The sequence below is a fragment of the Mustela putorius genome, unplaced genomic scaffold (genome assembly GCF_011764305.1).
Source record: "Mustela putorius furo isolate JIRA1106 unplaced genomic scaffold, ASM1176430v1.1 tig00003834_pilon_pilon_pilon, whole genome shotgun sequence".
Taxonomy (NCBI): domain Eukaryota; kingdom Metazoa; phylum Chordata; class Mammalia; order Carnivora; family Mustelidae; genus Mustela; species Mustela putorius.
Genome location: NW_025421987.1, coordinates 33,073,113 through 33,091,172, shown reverse-complemented (window position 1 = coordinate 33,091,172; position 18,060 = coordinate 33,073,113). Strand labels below are relative to the sequence as shown.

At 37.1% G+C, this 18,060-nt stretch overlaps 1 long non-coding RNA gene across 1 annotated transcript; it reads right to left on the bottom strand.

Annotated features, from left to right (window-relative positions):
• Positions 1–9,441: 9,441 nt before the first annotated feature.
• On the bottom strand, positions 9,442–15,807 carry LOC123394370. The gene is made up of 2 exons (XR_006609072.1): positions 15,385–15,807; positions 9,442–10,656 (listed from the first exon to the last, which is right to left on the bottom strand). It is a non-coding gene; the product is annotated as an uncharacterized LOC123394370 (long non-coding RNA).
• Positions 15,808–18,060: the final 2,253 nt, after the last annotated feature.

The following is an 18,060-nucleotide window of genomic DNA, read 5'->3' as shown; positions in this document are numbered from 1 at the left end:
ATAACAATCTATGAAAGATAGACTAATGGTATTTTCATCTCCATTTTCTAGATAAGGAAACAGGTCATTTTCTTTTTTTTTAAACATTTTAATTATTTATTTTAGAGAGAGAGAGAGAGAGCATGTGGGCGGGGAGGAGCAGAGTGGGAATGAGAATCCCAATATGGAGCTTGAACCCACCACTGTGAGATGATGCAGATCATTTTCCTTTTGAATTTGAGAAAAATAGCATTTATAGTCCTACTATCACCAGAGTCATCAACTTCAAAACTGTATTATTATAGCAAGGGAACAGGAGATACATAAGCTGAACTAGGGTTCCTAGTCCTCATTTTCTCTTGTACTCATCAGTAAGTACAGCAGTGAATTATGACCATGGCCTTTGAACTACGACAGCAACAGTACACGTGTCGGCTCTGACACTTAGACACTGCATGTTACTGGGCAACTTGACCTGCTGAAACTTCAATCTCCGGTTCTAAAAAGATGAGGGTTATGATCTTTATACCTACCTTAATGAAATCATGTTAGGAACTCTTTAATTTCCAGGCCATCATCATCATGCTTACACTCATTTATTCAAACTAGGTATGTTGTTCCAGTATTCGTTCACTCCTTTAACAAATATTTGAATGCCCACTACGTACTAGACATTGTGCAGTAAAGCAGACACACACAGTCCTTGCCCTGATTAGAGTGTACATAGCAAAATACCTGAGTTCATTCAGATATGAGAATGTACACAGCAGAATATCCAAGAATATTCAGATGTCCAAAGGTCAGGTTTTTGATGAAGTGCTAAGCAGGAAATGGACAATGAATTGCAGTAAGAGAAGAAGAAAACCAGACAAAGGTGCTGCTGGCCTAAAAACCAAGCCAAGAAAGTGTTTCAAAAGATGGTGGTAGTAGATCAGTTGCATTAAATACCCGTGACAGTCAAAGTAAGCAAGAACCACAGAATGAAACTTTGATTTTGGCAAGAAGATTTCATAGATGTCTTTGACAAAGGCCATTTTAGGAAAAGGTGGGAGAAGAGAAAACAATCATTTGGTACATAGAAATTCTCAGGAATGAATTTCTAGCATCCCTAGCTCAGAACTGCTAATATTCTTTTCTAAAGGAGAATATTCCTCTTTTGGTAACATGGCCAATTGATTGAATTGAGGATCTATAATATTACTATCCTATTTCCTATTCACCTTCAAGTTTTTAATCATTGTATATAAATATTTGGCAATATGTCCTTTGGGTTAACCTATTCACTGCTGGCTTTCTTTTTTTACCTACCATTGGGTAGGGTCTAATATCCAGGGACAAACTTTCATCATTCTATCTTATTTTCCTAATATATAGCATTTTGTAATGTTAATTAAAAACATAACTTTCATTGTCTAATGAGTTGTTGAATATTTTAAGAATGTCTAGACATTTTAAGGAACTCATGTGCTACCATTTTTAGACATCTTTTAATACACGATACTTATTTTCCTGTGGCACTTATTTTCCCAGAAAGATATAGACATCTTATCTTTTAACACTGATATAAATTATCTCTCATAAAGAAACAAAGAGACAAGCAAATCTAAGTAAACCTTTCACTGATTTTCATTTTTTTGCCTCAGGTATTGAAATCTAGGGGTGCCTGTGTGGCTCTGTTGGTTAAGTGGCTGGCTGCCTTCGGCTCAGGCCATGATCCCAGGGTTCTTGGATTGAGCCCCACGTCAGATTCCCTGAAGGGAGTCTGCTTCTCTCTCTGCACCCTCTGCCCTGCTTCACCCCTGTTCATGTTCACTCTCACTCTCTCTCTTTTTCTCTCAAATAAATAAATAAATAAAATCTTTATATATTAAAGTACATGACTTATGGCATTTGATTTCTTATTCGGATAATATTGCAAGATTCGAGAGATGTGGTATGGCCTTGTTTTTGAGCTTTCTTGTCAGGGCTAGGGTATCTAACTTTGGGAGAGAATCACCCTCATGTTTGGCCCAGGACACAGGAATTCTCTCTAGAAGTTATAAATGATATTTCTGCCTGAATTGGATGATCACATTGTTAGAGCCAAAGAGAATCTATTCAGAGAGAGCCTAACACTTAAAAAAAAAAAAAAAAAAAAGGCTTAAAATTTTGCTTCCATTAAAAATTACCATAAAAAGAATGTATTTGTGATTAAGATATGTGATATTCCTAACATTTGACTATAGCGTTTTCTCCTTGTTATGTTAAGCACATGACATAAATGAAACCTAGTTTCTTCATTTTAGAAAACAAGTGTAATAAAGATTTAGAGAACAGGTCGGCTTGTTTTGTTTTAATAAAAGTGCAAACATTAAAAGTAAATGAAGCAGGAATTTGTTTTTCAATAAAAACCTTACTTTAAGTCTTCTTTATTAATATATAGTGATGTAGAAATTGGCTTTATTGGTGACAAATAACAGATCCTTTTAACATTTGAAAAGAAAAAAATGCTGTTTGCTTAGCATTTTGATTTGTAAAGACAGAATTTTAAAAATGAATCCCTTCCAGATTTTTCACTTATGAGAAAGGTCCTTACATGAGAACAGTTTTCTAAATCTAGTGGCTCCTTCACTCTGCTTTCCTAACCAAGAGTTACAATAACAAGCTTTTCACCCAGGGATGAGTTACCTGACTTCAGCAGATAGACCATGAGCAATTTAGGCTATTGCTTCGTTATGTGAGACAGAATATGTTATCACTGGATTCACAGTACCATTTTCACGGAAGCTTTATTTAGAGGATCTGTAAGTGCTTGCCTGTCACTGAATATTTGCCTTGAGTCCATAGGGTCAAAGCTATGAAGTTATTTCCTTCAAGTAAAAGCTATTTACCCAATAGAGAAATCATAGCTATCATGTTTAAAGGTACGTGAGTATATAAGAAAGGAATAAGGGCTCTAGTTCACACTGGGGCATGCCATTTCTTCATGTGGGTTGCCTTGGGGGGTAATATTTTTTAAAATACACGTAGTATCCGTAGAAGATAGGAATAGCAGATCATTTGCTTCTCACTGCTCACATTTGCTAAGACTCTTACGAAGATTTTCCCTGGGCACATGAATCAGTTTAATAATGATTGCTGCCAGTTGGTGGCTAGACATCAGACTGCCAGCCTACTCAACAGTGTTGCCATCTGCTATTTGGATTCACAGTGTGCTGCTGCTACGCACCACCTCATTAAGAACGGGACCCTTGTGAGCCATAGACAGTAGCTTATTCAAGTGAGCTGAAGCAAACTCCTCCCCAGCCACATTTCTAGAGGCTGCATGCATCTCCTCTTGGTTGGGAATCGCTCTGTGCTGATCATGCTGTCTGATAGTTCACTGTCTCTGATCATTTAGGTGTTAGTCTTTCAAGCCAGCTCCTTGTCCCAGAATATTAAAATTAAAACAGTGATTATTTCAAAAATTTGTAAAAAAAAAAAAAAATTACCCCCCCCTTTTTTTGGTAGTAATACAATTAACATCTTGAAATGATATTACCCAGTGGTTTGCCAAACACAAGTATTTTAAGTTAAGTGTGTTATAATTCACTGGACTCTTTGGGATAGATTTTCCAGTTCTGAAGATTTTTTTCAGTTTTGTGGAAATCCTACTGCCCAGTTTTTATTTCTTGAAAACTGATTTTCAAAGGCTTTTCTTGTACTTTTCATTTTTTTTCTCCCACTAAATATCCGAAGACAGCTGTGATTACAAAATAGTTGTATAAGTCAGAAATGGAAATGAGTGCATTTTATCCAATACCACTGATCACCTTAGAGACTTAAGCATTTTTGTAGAGAAAAGAAAACTTATTTGCATACATCATATAATACTTAGAACTTCTGCATCTACTTCAATAGATAATGGATTCTGTAGCACTTAAAATATTAGACAGTTATATTTCAAAATTGGGCTGGTTTCAAACAGCAAAGGAAATCATGGGCTGGTGTTCAAGTCTCAGGCACCCCTCCTCCAACCTCCACACAAATACCCACTTCTCACACTTGTACTTACAGTCATCCAAAATGTGCTGCTTCAACCCTATGCTTGTTAGGTACTTGGAGAAGAAAGGTTTTAGTGGGCAAATAGAATTGGGGGGGTGAGGCGTCTCAGACTGGGTTTTCCAGGATTCAGACACTGAGATGGGTTTTTCCTGTAAGAGGTTTATTAAGAAGAGACAATGGGACCAACACTTGTAGAAAAGAGGAAGAAAAGGAGAAGCTGAGTTGTAATTCAGGTCCAATCATAGCTGAAGTTGAAATGACCTTCAGAGTTGTCCTAAGGTGGGCAAGAGAACAGCTTTGTACCCTTGCACTGATAGGTCACTGAATATTGGCAACCCCATGAAGAGGAGTGACCTTAGGTAAACTGGTTCTCTGCAGCAAGGGTAATTCCCAAAGAGGGCTGGGAGCTGTAGGCTGCCTGCTCACGGTACCCAGGAAACAAGGAACAAGTCCTTCTTTGAAGGGGGATCTGGGCCCATATATCACAATGCTGTCACATGGGCCAGGTCAAATCATGTCATTTGGAGAGTTGCATTAAACATTCAAATAGGAATGCCTTTGAGAATCTGGCACTGAAGAAACCTTCCCACTTCGTTTGTCTCCTAACATCAAGTCATATCTTACGGAGCTAGTGTTCCACAGAATATAATTTGGTAAATGTCTCCCTGATCTTACAGTGCCTTGCAGGCTGTGTTGAAAGGACTGAATACAGATGGTTTTCTCCAGTCAATCCTGCCCAGTGGTCCTGCTCAAAAACTTTGGTGTTGGAATATGACAAGCTTGTGATAGGCTTGTAAGTCCCATGCTTGGGTATGTGGGAAAAGTGATTTTATTTTTCCATAACTGAATTTATGGAATTAATTTAATTTAATTTATTCTTAATCTCCCATTCTGCAATGGCAAACACACACATGTTCACCAAGTCCCTCACTTTAATAATTTTCCAGGCATGTAGACCTTATATTTTAAAATGATTTACTACAATGTCTTTTCCTTTTCTACTTGGGGCTGCAGCTGAGTTCCAGAGGTCTTAGGTTATGTCATGCTTTACAGGATATATCTGATTCTGGATTGGCATCTGTTCACGGATATCACCCTTCATGCTGACATCATTTGAGATGTCTGCATTCCCATCCAGAACCTCTTCAGTGAGTTCATACCACATCTTTGCCCAAGAGGTCCCTCAGGTCTGTCAGTTCTTGGAGTCATTTCTCAAGTGTTTTTAATCACATCAAGAAAAACATTGGCTCGATCCTGTGACCCCATAATGTCTGTGAAGTAGTTCAGGATCCATCTGCCTAATTGTTCAAATGCAGATATTTCTACTCCAGTTTCTAATATCACAATGTCAAAACCATGGGACTTTCTCAAGATAACCAGATAGGAGGTAGAGCACTGGTCTCTCCATTCTTAGATCAGATAAATTTTTTCTGGGGGTTCTTTTATGCTCTAATTTAGAATATTGAAGCTCTTCAGAAACCTTCACCAGTCATTAACTCATTTGTTTTCTCTCCAACTGTGATTTATTTTCTTCTCACTTAGTGCTTTTTTTTTTTTTCCCCCTTCCTTTGAGTGAGTTTGGAGAGAGTAGGGCATGGAAGAGATTAGCTAGACAAATATCCCTCTAACCCTAAATTTTATGACATGATTTTGGTCTTTGGAACCGGAAAAGTAAATAACTAACATTTCTAATGCATGTTGGTTTTATGGTCTCTCTTCCTCAAGGTGTGAAGATTACTATCTAGTTTGAGTGGGGGGATAAGCTTGGTGGAGATAGGTGCTGGTGTAAGAACAAATTGTTTGCTTTAGAAAAAAATACCCATACTTTTCTCTTCTCTTCTATTCGTCTATTAGTTTATCTTTGTGCAAACACTATCTGTCTTCATTTCTATAGCTGTGTGATGGGTATTGATATCTAGTTATGTTAAGTCTTCCAGCTTGTCCTTTCTTTAAGACTATTGGCTGTTCTTGGTCCTTTCTATTTCCATATATATTTTAGATTCAGTTCATTAATTTTCTATAAAAAAACCCAAAAAACAAAAAACCAAACCCTTCTAGGATTTTGATTGGCATTACATTGACACTATAGATAAATTTGGAACAAATTAAAAATACTGATTTTTTAAAAATATTGAGTCTTCCTTCCATTAACATTATTTATACTTTAATTTATTTAAATCTTCTTTAATTTCTTAAACTTTTTTTTTTTTAAAGTAAGCTCTATTCCCAGTGTGAAGCTGGAACTCATGACCCCAAGACCAAGAGTCACATGCTTGACCCACTGAGCCAGCCACGTGCCCCTCTCTTTGCAGTATTTTATAATTTACCCTGTAGAAAAATTGTAAATATTACAATTGGTTTACCTCTAGGTATTTGATGTCTTCGATACTATTGTAAATTTTAAATATTTTAATTTCTCCAGTTGATCCTATACAAGGATGTGTAATGCAGTGATTTTGATAGTGACCCAGTATTATGATCCTCTGACCTTGCTAAATTCAGTTATTTGAAATGCTTATTTGTAGATGATTTCAGATTCTTACCTACACAATCACATGGTTAACTATTTTATTTTATCTTATTTTGCAACATATGTTCCTGCTTTTTTTCTCTCCCTCTTTCTCCTTCACTGTCCTGGCTAGGACATCACGTGCAATGTTAAATAGATGTGATGTGAGTGAACATCCTTGCCTTAACTCCAGTCCTAAGGGAAAGATTCCAGCTTTTACCATTAAGCGATTAAGTTAGCAGTAAGTTTTTAGTAGATAGCCTCATCAGGCTAGGAAAATTCTCTTCTAGTTCTGGTTTGCTGATAATTTATAGTGCTAATGAGTGTTGGTGTTTGTCAATTGCTTATTCTGCATCTATTGAGATTATCATGTCTTTTTTTTCTCATTTATTCTGTTACATGATGAATTACATGAGTTAATTTTCAAATGTTAAACCAATGTCATGATGTATTAGCCTCTTTACATTTCAGTTTCTATTTGATAATATTTTATTTAGTACTTTAGCATCTATGTTTGTGAGATTTATTGGTTTTTGAGCAGGAGAGAGTTAAGTAGCTAACCTCCAATTAATTTATCACCTGGAAACATAGTGGGGGGTGTTTCCTGGAAAGAAAGAAGGAACATAACCCAGATAAGCTAGCTAATCTCCTTGTAAACATATTGATAACAGAGTTCATGTAAATAAAGTAGTATGAATTATTAGAAGGTGAGTCCTTATCTATGAAGTGTTTTAGCAGGAAGCCCTTGTTTCAGGATTGACTATGGTAAACAAAAATCTATGAATTGATGGGTCATGGCCCCCAGGAAAATGTCATATAAGTTGCATAATTATATGGGTATAAACTAGAGAAGTGTCATGACCTAAAATGCTCCATTTTGTATGTAGTGAATTCACTTAGGGAAGGTATCTTTCCAGTTGAGCCAAATAGCCCATCCAATGCCACAAGGAAGAATCTGGGAAACTGTAGACACTGTTCAAGACTTCTTTCTGCTTTGCCTGTCCTCTTGATTGCTTATATTCTTGAGATTATTAGCAAAACTTTATAATGGATAAAATCTCTTATTCCAGTGAGTCTTTGAGTCTGATTTGATGATCCTGCTTTATAGTATCTCAATCTATAATATACTTTTTTTTATAATGTCAAGTTTTGGAATCAAAATTATGCTTGTCTCATAAAACAAGTTAGGACGGATTTTGTTTTCCTATTTAGTAGAAAAATTGTGTAAGATTGGTATTTTTCTCTTCTTAAATATTTGGAAGAACTTACCGATCCAGTCATATGGGCCTGAATAGTACTTTATGCAAAGCTAGGGACTTCCCCTGTGGTGGAAGATAGTCCAAAAGCCCCTCCTTGACAAGATAATGAGTAGGTGCCCCTTCATGAGATGCCTCCATCTTCTTTCCTGGTTGTTAGGTATTTGGTTTTCTTGGAGTTGTGTTGCAGTCTGAGACTCTTACTACTCAACCCTCCTTCCTTCCTCTTTCCTCTGCTTTCTCTGACTTCCTGTTTTAATGGTCATAGCCATTTCCCCCAAATAAACCTCTTGTAAATCTAATCCTGTCTTTGCCTGTGCTTCTCAGGGGACCTGATCGAACACATTTGGACTTTGTTTTGGCAGGTAGCTATTTATGAATCAGCTCCATACTACTAAGGCTTGTTTTTAAGCTGTTTTAGGGGGCAAGTCTAGTATAGATTTTACTCTCAGGCTAGTTTAGCCCTTCTTACATAAGGTATAACCTTCTCGGGATCCTAGTAATGTATGAAATTCCCAGTGAGGACTAGGCTGGATGGAAATTAAGAGTTTCCTGTTCTCATGCTGGTTTTGGGAATTCAGCTCAGTGTTCAGCAATGAACACAAAGGGATCTGTGTGCGGATTTCTGAAGTTTCTTTCTCTGCAAAACTTCCTCCTCGCTGGTACTGTGCCCTGAAAATTCAAGACATCTCAGTTTCACTCAAGTCCAGTCTTTGCCTCCTTAACTCAGCAAGACTGCAACATGATCCAGAGTGCTGAAACTCAGGAAAGCAGGGCAACAGTATAGACACCTTACTCCTCCTCTACAGTGAGCACTCCTTTACTGCCAGTTGTCCAATGTCTGAAAAGCTACTTCGCACACTTTTTTCCCGCTGGCTCCTTGGAACACTGACAGCCAATATTTTTGTAAAATTTCTAATATATGTATTTAGAGCTATAAATTTTCCATAAGCATTTATTTTCACAGCATCCTACAAGTCTTGATATATTGTACTTTCATTAGCATTCATTTAAAAATATTTTCTAAATTCCATTGTGATTTGAGTTTGACTTGTGGGTCATGAGGAGTATGTTCCTAGAATGACAAGCACTTGGAAAAATTTTATTTATTTTTATATAACTGATTTCTAGTTTAATTCATACTCTATATGATTTCAGCCTTTGGAAATTGGTTGAGGTTTGATTTGTGATCCATCATATGGTCAATTTTGGTGAATGTTCTGGGTGAACCATAAAAGAATATGTATTCTGAAATTTTTGTATGTAATATTTTATATTATGTCTTATTGATATGTATGGTGCCAATACACAGGAAATAGTGGAAGCTCAACTTATATTGAATTGAATAACTCGAAAGTTTTATCTAATTTGTGGCAATTCTAGACCAAATAAGAGAGGATGATAATAATGCCACGAGGTATAGGGAGAGAGAAAACCATTTCTGGTAAGACAGAACCTCATAGAGGAACTCTAAGTTAAAGCATAAAGTATCCCCCCAATTCCCACCAATATTAATGACAGCACTTTATGTGACAGAGATCATCCCAATATTTTTCCTGTGTTTCTACCAATTTTCCCTTAATTGGTTAGAAGCTCCATATCACTGGTGCTATGTGACAGTAGAAAACAGTATTTCACGAAAACTTAATGACACTGATTTATAAAGCTCACAGAGACACATAAATGGTTAATTTTATTTTTCCATTTCCCCCCAAACAATTCATGATTGTTTCTGAGATCACATGAGTTTCAGCAAAGTCTAATATCTCCATCCAATGGTCCAGTTTTTCAAGTTGAATCATTTTTGAATCTTCCAAGTTCTCATATCAATTTCTAATCAACATCACTCCAGGTTAGAATGATTATTAACATACATCGTCTAATACATTTAACCTTCTAATTTAAGCCTTTTGCTAACCTTGTTCTGGACTTTTTTTTTTTTTTAAAGATTTTATTTATTTGTTTGAGAGACAGAAAGAGAGCACACGTGAGCCAGGGAGGAGAGGGACAAGCAGACTCCATGCTGAACACAGAGCCTGATGTAGGGCTTGATCCCATGGCCCCAAGATCATGACCTGAGCTGAAGGCAGACACTTAACCGAATGAACCATCCAGATGCTGGAAACTGAAATTTTGATTATAGAAGGAGGATACAGATTTAGACGAGGATAAGAACACCTTCTATAGACTTACGAGATGCCTGTTCCACATCTCTCTGTAACCTCCAATTCCAGCCACAGCTCTGGTGAATAGTTTGGAGGAGGTTTCGCCTTGCTTGGTGCTGATAGTGCCTTGCTTCAGGTATGCTCCAAGAATCTAGCTTCCTGTCCTAAGGCTCCTCTGGTGTGGCAATGTATGATACTCTGGTACCCGAAGGCTCTTCCACCTTTGCAGCCCACAGGGATGGAGACGTTAACACCCTATGGCAGCAGCCCTCGGCAAGGAGGAGACGGAGAGAGAAATGCTTCTCCCTTTCATCCTTCAGGGGTGGGCAACTCTGAGACAAAACTGAGTAAGAATCTCTAGAAGGATCTGCATGTGCGAAGTACCCATTAACCGTGGTGGACTACTCTATAACACTACCTATTTTGCCTGGATTTTCTTTCCATTTTACCCGTGTTCACTCCTTTTTCTTTCATTCCTGCTCCCTGGAATCACATTCACAAATAGAGTATGCATCTACCTTTGTCTCAGGCTCTACTTTCAAGAGTCACCTGGATTAAGACAATAGGTTAGCAGACTGTATAATGTGGGAATATAACTGTCCTCGACTCTGCATATGCTACAGAGAAACACGCATTCAGTTGGCAGCACAGTTTATGGTAATTTTGATGATTTTCCATCTCTTTCCTATTTGAAAGTTCATCATCCATCCTGAAGCCTGAATGCCTAAAGAAAAAAAGTTGGGTTCAAATTAGCTTATAATTGAATAGACAAATTTTTTTTGGTGACAATAGCTCTAAGCAGTTTTTCTCTGTGAGGGGGCCCTTGACAATTTGGTTGGATACTTCAATCTAATAAGGAGGAAACCTCAGTCTACTTAATCAGGTAAAGCTTTTTGTTGCTTTGGAAACAGTCATATGGTATTTCTTATTCTCCTTGGTTAAAAAGCTGGAACTGTGACTGCTGTAATTCTTTTGGCTAAGAAACTCAAACATACCTTAAAAATGTAAATTACTGGAGTAATACCAGGCCTACTTATTCATGAAAACTGAAGGAATAGCCTGAAAGATATAGGGACTTAGCAGGAATAAATTAAGGTTGCCTACATGTCAGTCCTGAGAAAAATGTTAACAATGATAATGTTTTACTCATTTAAGATACTGAAGACACCACAGAAAACAAAATTGGTAAACTTGCCTGCCTCCTCACAGGAAGTTATAGTCTAGTGGTGGGGTAAGTGAGACAAAAGCAAATTAAAACAAACAGACAAACCAAAAAAACAAAAACAAAAACAAAACACCAAAACCTCTATTTATTTAACAGAGAGAAAGAGAGCACAAGCTGGGGGGAATGGTAGGCAGAGGGAGACAGAGAAGCAGTCTCCCTGCTGAGCAAGGATCCCAATGTGGGACTCCATCCCAGGACTCTGGGATCAAGACCCGAGCCAAAGGCAGATGCTTAAGTGACTGAGCCACCCAGGCACCGGGACAATAGCAAATTAAATAATTAAGATACACACCATTTCAAATAAAAGCATCTCAAAGTAGAAGGAAAGAATGTGAAAGGTTTTTATTTTGTCTTGTTCAACCTACAGGTCTTGTTGAGGAAATAACATTTGAACAAAGACCGGAGGAGGAGAAAAGAATCAGTCATATGGGTATCTGCGGGAGGAGCATTTGAGGAAAGCCTTGAGATGGAATGGGGTCAGTGTGGTTAGACAGATGGGAGGATTAGAAGATACGGTTCAAAAGAGGTGGACAAAAGAGAAAGTGGCAGGCCACCAGAGAGAGGGGTCCTCAGTGTATACAGGGCTACATATACACCAAGTAATATTTTGAAAAACTGAGGACATTTTGATGTTACTATGATTGGGGTGGTGCTACTGGCTTTTAGGAAGTAGGCAACATTTATAAAAATACAGTAATGCTCAGGACAGTTCCAATCAATAAGGTATTTTTCCATATTTTGTGAGTTTAAAATGTCCTGCTTATTCGTGTAGATTTATGTTAACTTCTAAATTCCATTCATAGCAAGCTAGGATATTGGGATTAATTCTCCACTAAAAACGAGTAAATATCCTAGGATAAATTCATTTGAACAAATTCAAATGTTTTGCTAATATTTTTTCAAATATTTTTCTGCCTCATATTCTCTTTTCCTTGCTTTTAGGAGTTCAATTTCATGTATGTTAGATCACTTGCTACTACTCCATCAGTCACTGATGCTTGTTTATTTAAAAACTTTTTTCTCAGTAGATTTAAATTTGGATCATTTCTAGTGACCTGTCTTCAAATTTAATGATACTTTCATTGTTGTGTCCAACACACACTGATAAACCTATCAAATAATTTCAGATATTATATTTTTTAGTTCTAGGATTTCCGTTTTTTAAAAATATTATCTGTATCTTTTTGAAATTTCCTATCTGTTCATCTATTTTATCTTCTCTTTAATAGGATTCTTTGATACATTAAAAAAAAAAGATTCTCTGATGCATCTGTCATGGTTATTCTAAGGTCCAACATTTTCACTGATTTGCCTTTCTATTGACTTGTGACAAAGACAGTGCTGCAGAGCAGTGGGAAAAGGATGGTCTTTTGGACCTTGGTCAGTAGGATAACTATATTATAACTAACTAAATAACTAACTAAATAAATAAAATTAACCCTTACTTCATACCGTACTTCAAAATCCATTCTACATGGTTAGATTTAATTGTTCAAAGAAAAACTGTATGTTTTTAGATGTAACTTGTAACATAGCTGTAAGTTTCTATACGTAACATAATAGTTTTTAGATGTCCTTGTAGTCAATGATTTCTTTTTTTTTTTTTTTAAGATTTTATTTATTTATGACAGAGGGGGTGCCTGATTGGCTCAGTGGGTTAGAGCCTCTGCCTTCGGCTCAGGTCATGATCCCAGGACAGAGAGATAGGAGAGAGGAAGCACAAGATAAGGGAGCTAGAGAGGGACAAGCAGGCTCCCTGCTGAGCAGGGAGCCCCCTATGGGGCTGGATCCCAGGACTTTAGGATCATAACCCAAGCCTAAGGCAAATGCTTAACAACTGAGCCAGCCAGGCACCTCTAAGCAATGATTTCTTAAGCAGGCTAACATGAAACATAAAAGAAAACTGATAAATCAGACTTTTATAAAAATAAAAAAATTTATATTTATTAACATTTAACAATGAGATAATTGAAATGCAAGCCACAGATTAGGGTAAGGTGTTTTTACAGCACTGATAAATGAAAATGGACTCACATTAGAATAAATAAGTCAAGTAGAAAAAGACAAAAACCCAACAGAAAAGAACTCAAAAGATCCTTTACTAAAAGAGGATATTCAAATGACTTACTATCACATGAAAAGATGTTTTTTTCATTAGTCATCAGAGAAGTATAAGCTGAAATCACACAACCACCAAATGTTGGTGAGGGTGTGTAGTCATGAAAACTCATTACACACTGCTGGTTGGAGAGTGAACTTAAAAAGAATTTGGCACTATCAACTATAACTAACCATAAGCATAACCTATGTCAGAGCTATTCCACTCGTAGGTATATATCCCAATAGAAATATGTATCTGTGTGATACAAATCTATCTACAGATACATATAATACAGATATGTATAATAATGTTCCTCACAGCATTATTTGTAATAGCACCAAACCTAGGAATGACATGAACATCCAGTATCAGTAAAAAGGATCAGTTGCAAAAGACTCAGCATTTTTGGATCCCATTTTTATGAAATGTCCACAGTAAGCAAACCTTTAAAGACAGAAAGTAGATTTGTGGTTACTTTGGGCTGGAAAGGATGGTGGGACATGGCTACAAGGTGAGAACTGAAGAGTATGGAATTGTTTTGAGGTGATGAAAATGTTCTAAAATTGTGATGATGCTCTGTCTGTGACTGTACCAAAAAACTACTGAATTGCATACTTTAAATAGATGAATTGTAGAAGAATTATATCTTGAAAAATCTGTCACTTGAAAAATAATAGTATAAAGGATAAAATTTATTATATTCATATAATGGTGCCAAACAGCATAAAATAGAGAAAGAAAAAAAAAGACCTATTATAAGCAATAATGACATGGATGAATCTCAATTAAAATATAAATGGAAAGAACCAAATATTACAGAAAACGTAATGGATAATTCATTTCATTGAAATTCAAGAACTTACAAAAACTACTCTGTGTATTTGAGGATAAGGCAATGATTTTATTTGGGGGAGAAGTTGCTTCTGACTGGGCAGGGGGACCGAGTAAGGGGACTTGGAATGATTTCTTGATTTGGATGGTGGTTGCAAGGGTATATCTGCTTTAGTCTTTGTATCTTTGTAAGTTTACTGAACTGTACATTTATAGTTTGCACACTTTTCTATATTTTGGACTTCAACAAAAGTTACTTAAGAAATATTTTTTAAGATTAAATAATTTTAAATAATTTTTAAATAATTTTAAATAATTTTAAATAATTTCTTAAATAATTTTAAGAAATATTTTTTAAAAATCCAGTTGTTCAGTAATTCGTCCTAAGGATCTGTATTGGGAAAAGGACCTAAAGAATACATAAACATTTAGTAGTTTGTTTTTTCTCTTTTTGTCGGTTAGGTTATGGAGGATTTTTACTTTCTTCTATACATTTTTCAGTATTTTCCCAATTACTAAAGTGGACATAGATTACATTTATCAAGAGAAAAAATGCTATAAAAGCACAATTGCCTGACATAGTCCTGTATTACCTTTATTCTAATTTATTCACAATGTAGAAACTTTGGCTTTTGCTCCTAGATAGGAATCAACTGGCATTTTAGAGTAGAGAAGGGTCTGGCTGCTCCTCTGCGGGTTTCTTGATAGCCTTGCTGACTCAGGAACTCACCAGGGGCCATCCGGCAGGGAGGAGGAGCAGAGGTGCAGGTGGAGGCACCCAGAAGATGGAAAACAAATCTGGGAAGGTGAAGCCACGAAACTCAGGTGGGTTACAGCCCTTTTGGAACCCAAGTCTTTACTGCAAAACTGTAGTGGGATCTGGGACGGGTGGGTGCAGGCCTGAAAGAAGCTGGGTAAAGTGAGTGATCAATCTAATCATTATAATGTGCATGCTTTTATAAGGCCAGCAGCTAAGATTTTTTTTTTTTTAAGAGGTTGTTGAAACAGGAGACAACTATGCGACAGAGACCGTTCCTGGTGTGCCAATCCTAAAATAGTTGTATCTGGCTCTTCACAGCAAAAGTGTGCCAACTCCTTGATTAAGGGACTCTAGGCTAAAGAATTTTAAGGTATTTTAAACGTCACCTAGATTAGCGCTTGCTGGTGAGGTGCTGGGTGTGGAATGCGCCTGCCCGGGGCACTTTCAGTCAGTGGTGTCACGAGATGGAGTACTGACTGCCCAGGCGTGTCAGATGCGGGAAGGGGAATGCACTAAAGAGAGCATAAAAACTCACCTCTGCAGAATCCAGCCTGGAAGGGGATGGCCAGGCACCGCGGGCCCAAACACAACTGGCTCTTCCTAGCAGGGGCTTTTTAAGAATGAGTGGTGCACACTGCAGCCCTCATCCGATTGCAAAGGAGGAGGCTTCCGGGCTTCTAGTGGGAAAGCATCTCTGTCACTCTCAGAGAAGCCAGCGGAGCCCCCGGGGAGTTTTCTTTTCCCTTCTCTGTTGTGTGCAGCTGCGCTGGATGGTGGTCCACCCTCTGGACTGCAACTTTTGGAAAAACGCAGCGGGAGTGCGGCGAGCTGCCCGGCGCCTGCGCAGTGGCCACTGGCAGACTCCTCTCACCGCGCAGGCTCCGCCCGTCAGCTCCACGCTAGCGTGGGGGGCGACCCTCCTGGGTCCCGGAGGGAGGAGGGAAGTCCGGGCGGAAGGACACGTACAGTGGTTTCTGTTGAACAGTTTGGGGGGTAGTTATGACCCTCATAACCCCTCGCCCTTAAATGTTACCAGTGTTTTCACCTGCTCGGAGGACGTTTTCATTGATCTCGGCCTGGTGTCTAGCTATCCCCTAAGAATAAGGGGTTCTCGCCCACCGAGGTTTCTCAACCGCGGCGCTATTGACATTTTAGGCAAGATGATTTTTTTTTTTGTTCGGGGGTGGGGGTGGGCGGAGGAGCTGTCTTGCTCTTTGTACAATGTTTAGTAGCATCCTTGGCCTCTACACGCTAGATGCCAGCAACAGCCCTCCCTTCCCCCAGCTGCGACAACCAAAAATGTTTCTAACCACTGCCAAATGTGTGTAGGGGAGAGAGCAGCAGAATTACTCCTACTGAGGACTACTGTCCTATAGGATTACAATACAGTGTCTTTAGACAATGGATCATAAACTCTTAAGACATAGAGAGTCCGAATCCTCTCAACGTTATTACATTATTATAATTGACTGTATAGTTCATATTATTTCCTCAATTGATCCCCCCCACCCCCGCTAAAACCTTGCTTTTACTCTATCGTTGTTTGTAAAACATAAATCCAGGAGTTAACAAGGATCACAGATCGCATTTAGTTATCAAGCCTCTTGAGATCCTTTAAATTTAAAACACTTCCCCAGCCTTTTTTGTTTATTTTTTTTGGCATTGACATTTTTGAAAAGTTCGGGCCAGTGGTTTACCAGAATCTCCTTCAATTTGGATACTCATATTGGTTCTTCATTATACGATCCAAGTTGAAAAAAATTTTTTCTTGATTTTTGTCTGGAATTCCACTAAGGTGATTTTATATCCAATTTTATTTATTTTCAAAGTAGCATTTAGTTTTTCAAACAATATCTAGTTTTAATAAGTACACTTTTCTCCCAGTGAGAAATACATAAATTTCCGCATTGTACCTGAGTCTACATCTTTATTTTCTATTTTTTTCCATTGATCTGATTGTCAACTCTTGTGTTAATATACTGTTTTAATTGCAGGAACTGTATAATATATTCCAGTATCTGGTAGGGCTAGGCCTGTTTCATTACTGTTTTTTTTCCCCCTCCTCTTTTTTGGATATTCTCATTTATTTATTTTTCCATATAAAGTATGGAATCTACACCCATGAAAATACTTTTAAAAATTGGTATTAATTTATGATTTTGCATAATTCTATTGAAGAGTATGGTTTCACTTTTTCTTTTATTCAAATTCCAGCTTTGTGTCTTTTAGGAAGTCTTTGAAGTTTTCCTCATAGAGGGTTTGCCCATTTCTTATTAAATTTATTCCTACTGTATTTTTTTTTGTCATTACTGTATATAAGGTCAGGTCTTCTATTTTTCCCTGTAACTGCTTATTGCTTAAGTATACTGAGATATTGATTTTTATATGTCATCTTACATCTTGCTACTGTATTGAAAATCCTGTTGCTTCTAGGAGTTTTCCATTGATTCTATTGGAAACTCTATTTTCATTTTTATGTAATTGCAGTGATTATTCATTTTAGAGTTCAAATTGCCCATCTTTGGCTCCTAACTTCATTTGACAACCACAAATGTTTTAATAGCTTCCTTGCTTTCTGATGCTGTAAGAGTCCCAGTGTCATATTGGAGCATTTACTGTCCTAGACCAAAATCAGCAGTTTGTCGAAGGAGTCCTCATTACTTTCAGTGGAAATCCTATTTGGTGACCGCGATCCATGCACTTAAGGATGTTCATGGCTAAATAGCTTGTTGTTACTTTTCAGACTTTACAATGCAAAATCTAGAATATATATCTTTCAAAGAAAGATAAAAATGAATCATAAAGTTGTGCTGATATTCCAATTCTAATGAAACATTATAGAAGTTTTTACTTAACCGATTTGATTTTATATTACATCACTTTTCTGCTGAAACACATGATACCTAATAATATTAACAAAATTACTTACTTTTTCCTATAATATATAGTTTCAAAATAACAGTACCAATATTATAGCTAATTATAAAAGTGCTAAATGTAGTTTAATGCAACTAGGTTTAGTTTTTTCAGGTTGTTTTCTAATCTAGGTTAATTAAAAAAAATATTAAATCTAAATTGGAAAAAAAACAAACCCCCAAACAAGACTTAAGTATTTCTAACTTTTTGAGTGTGATGTCTCACTCACTTATTTGTCTCATTTTTATTGATATAAATATTTAAATCTATGAATTTTATTATAAACAGTCAACAT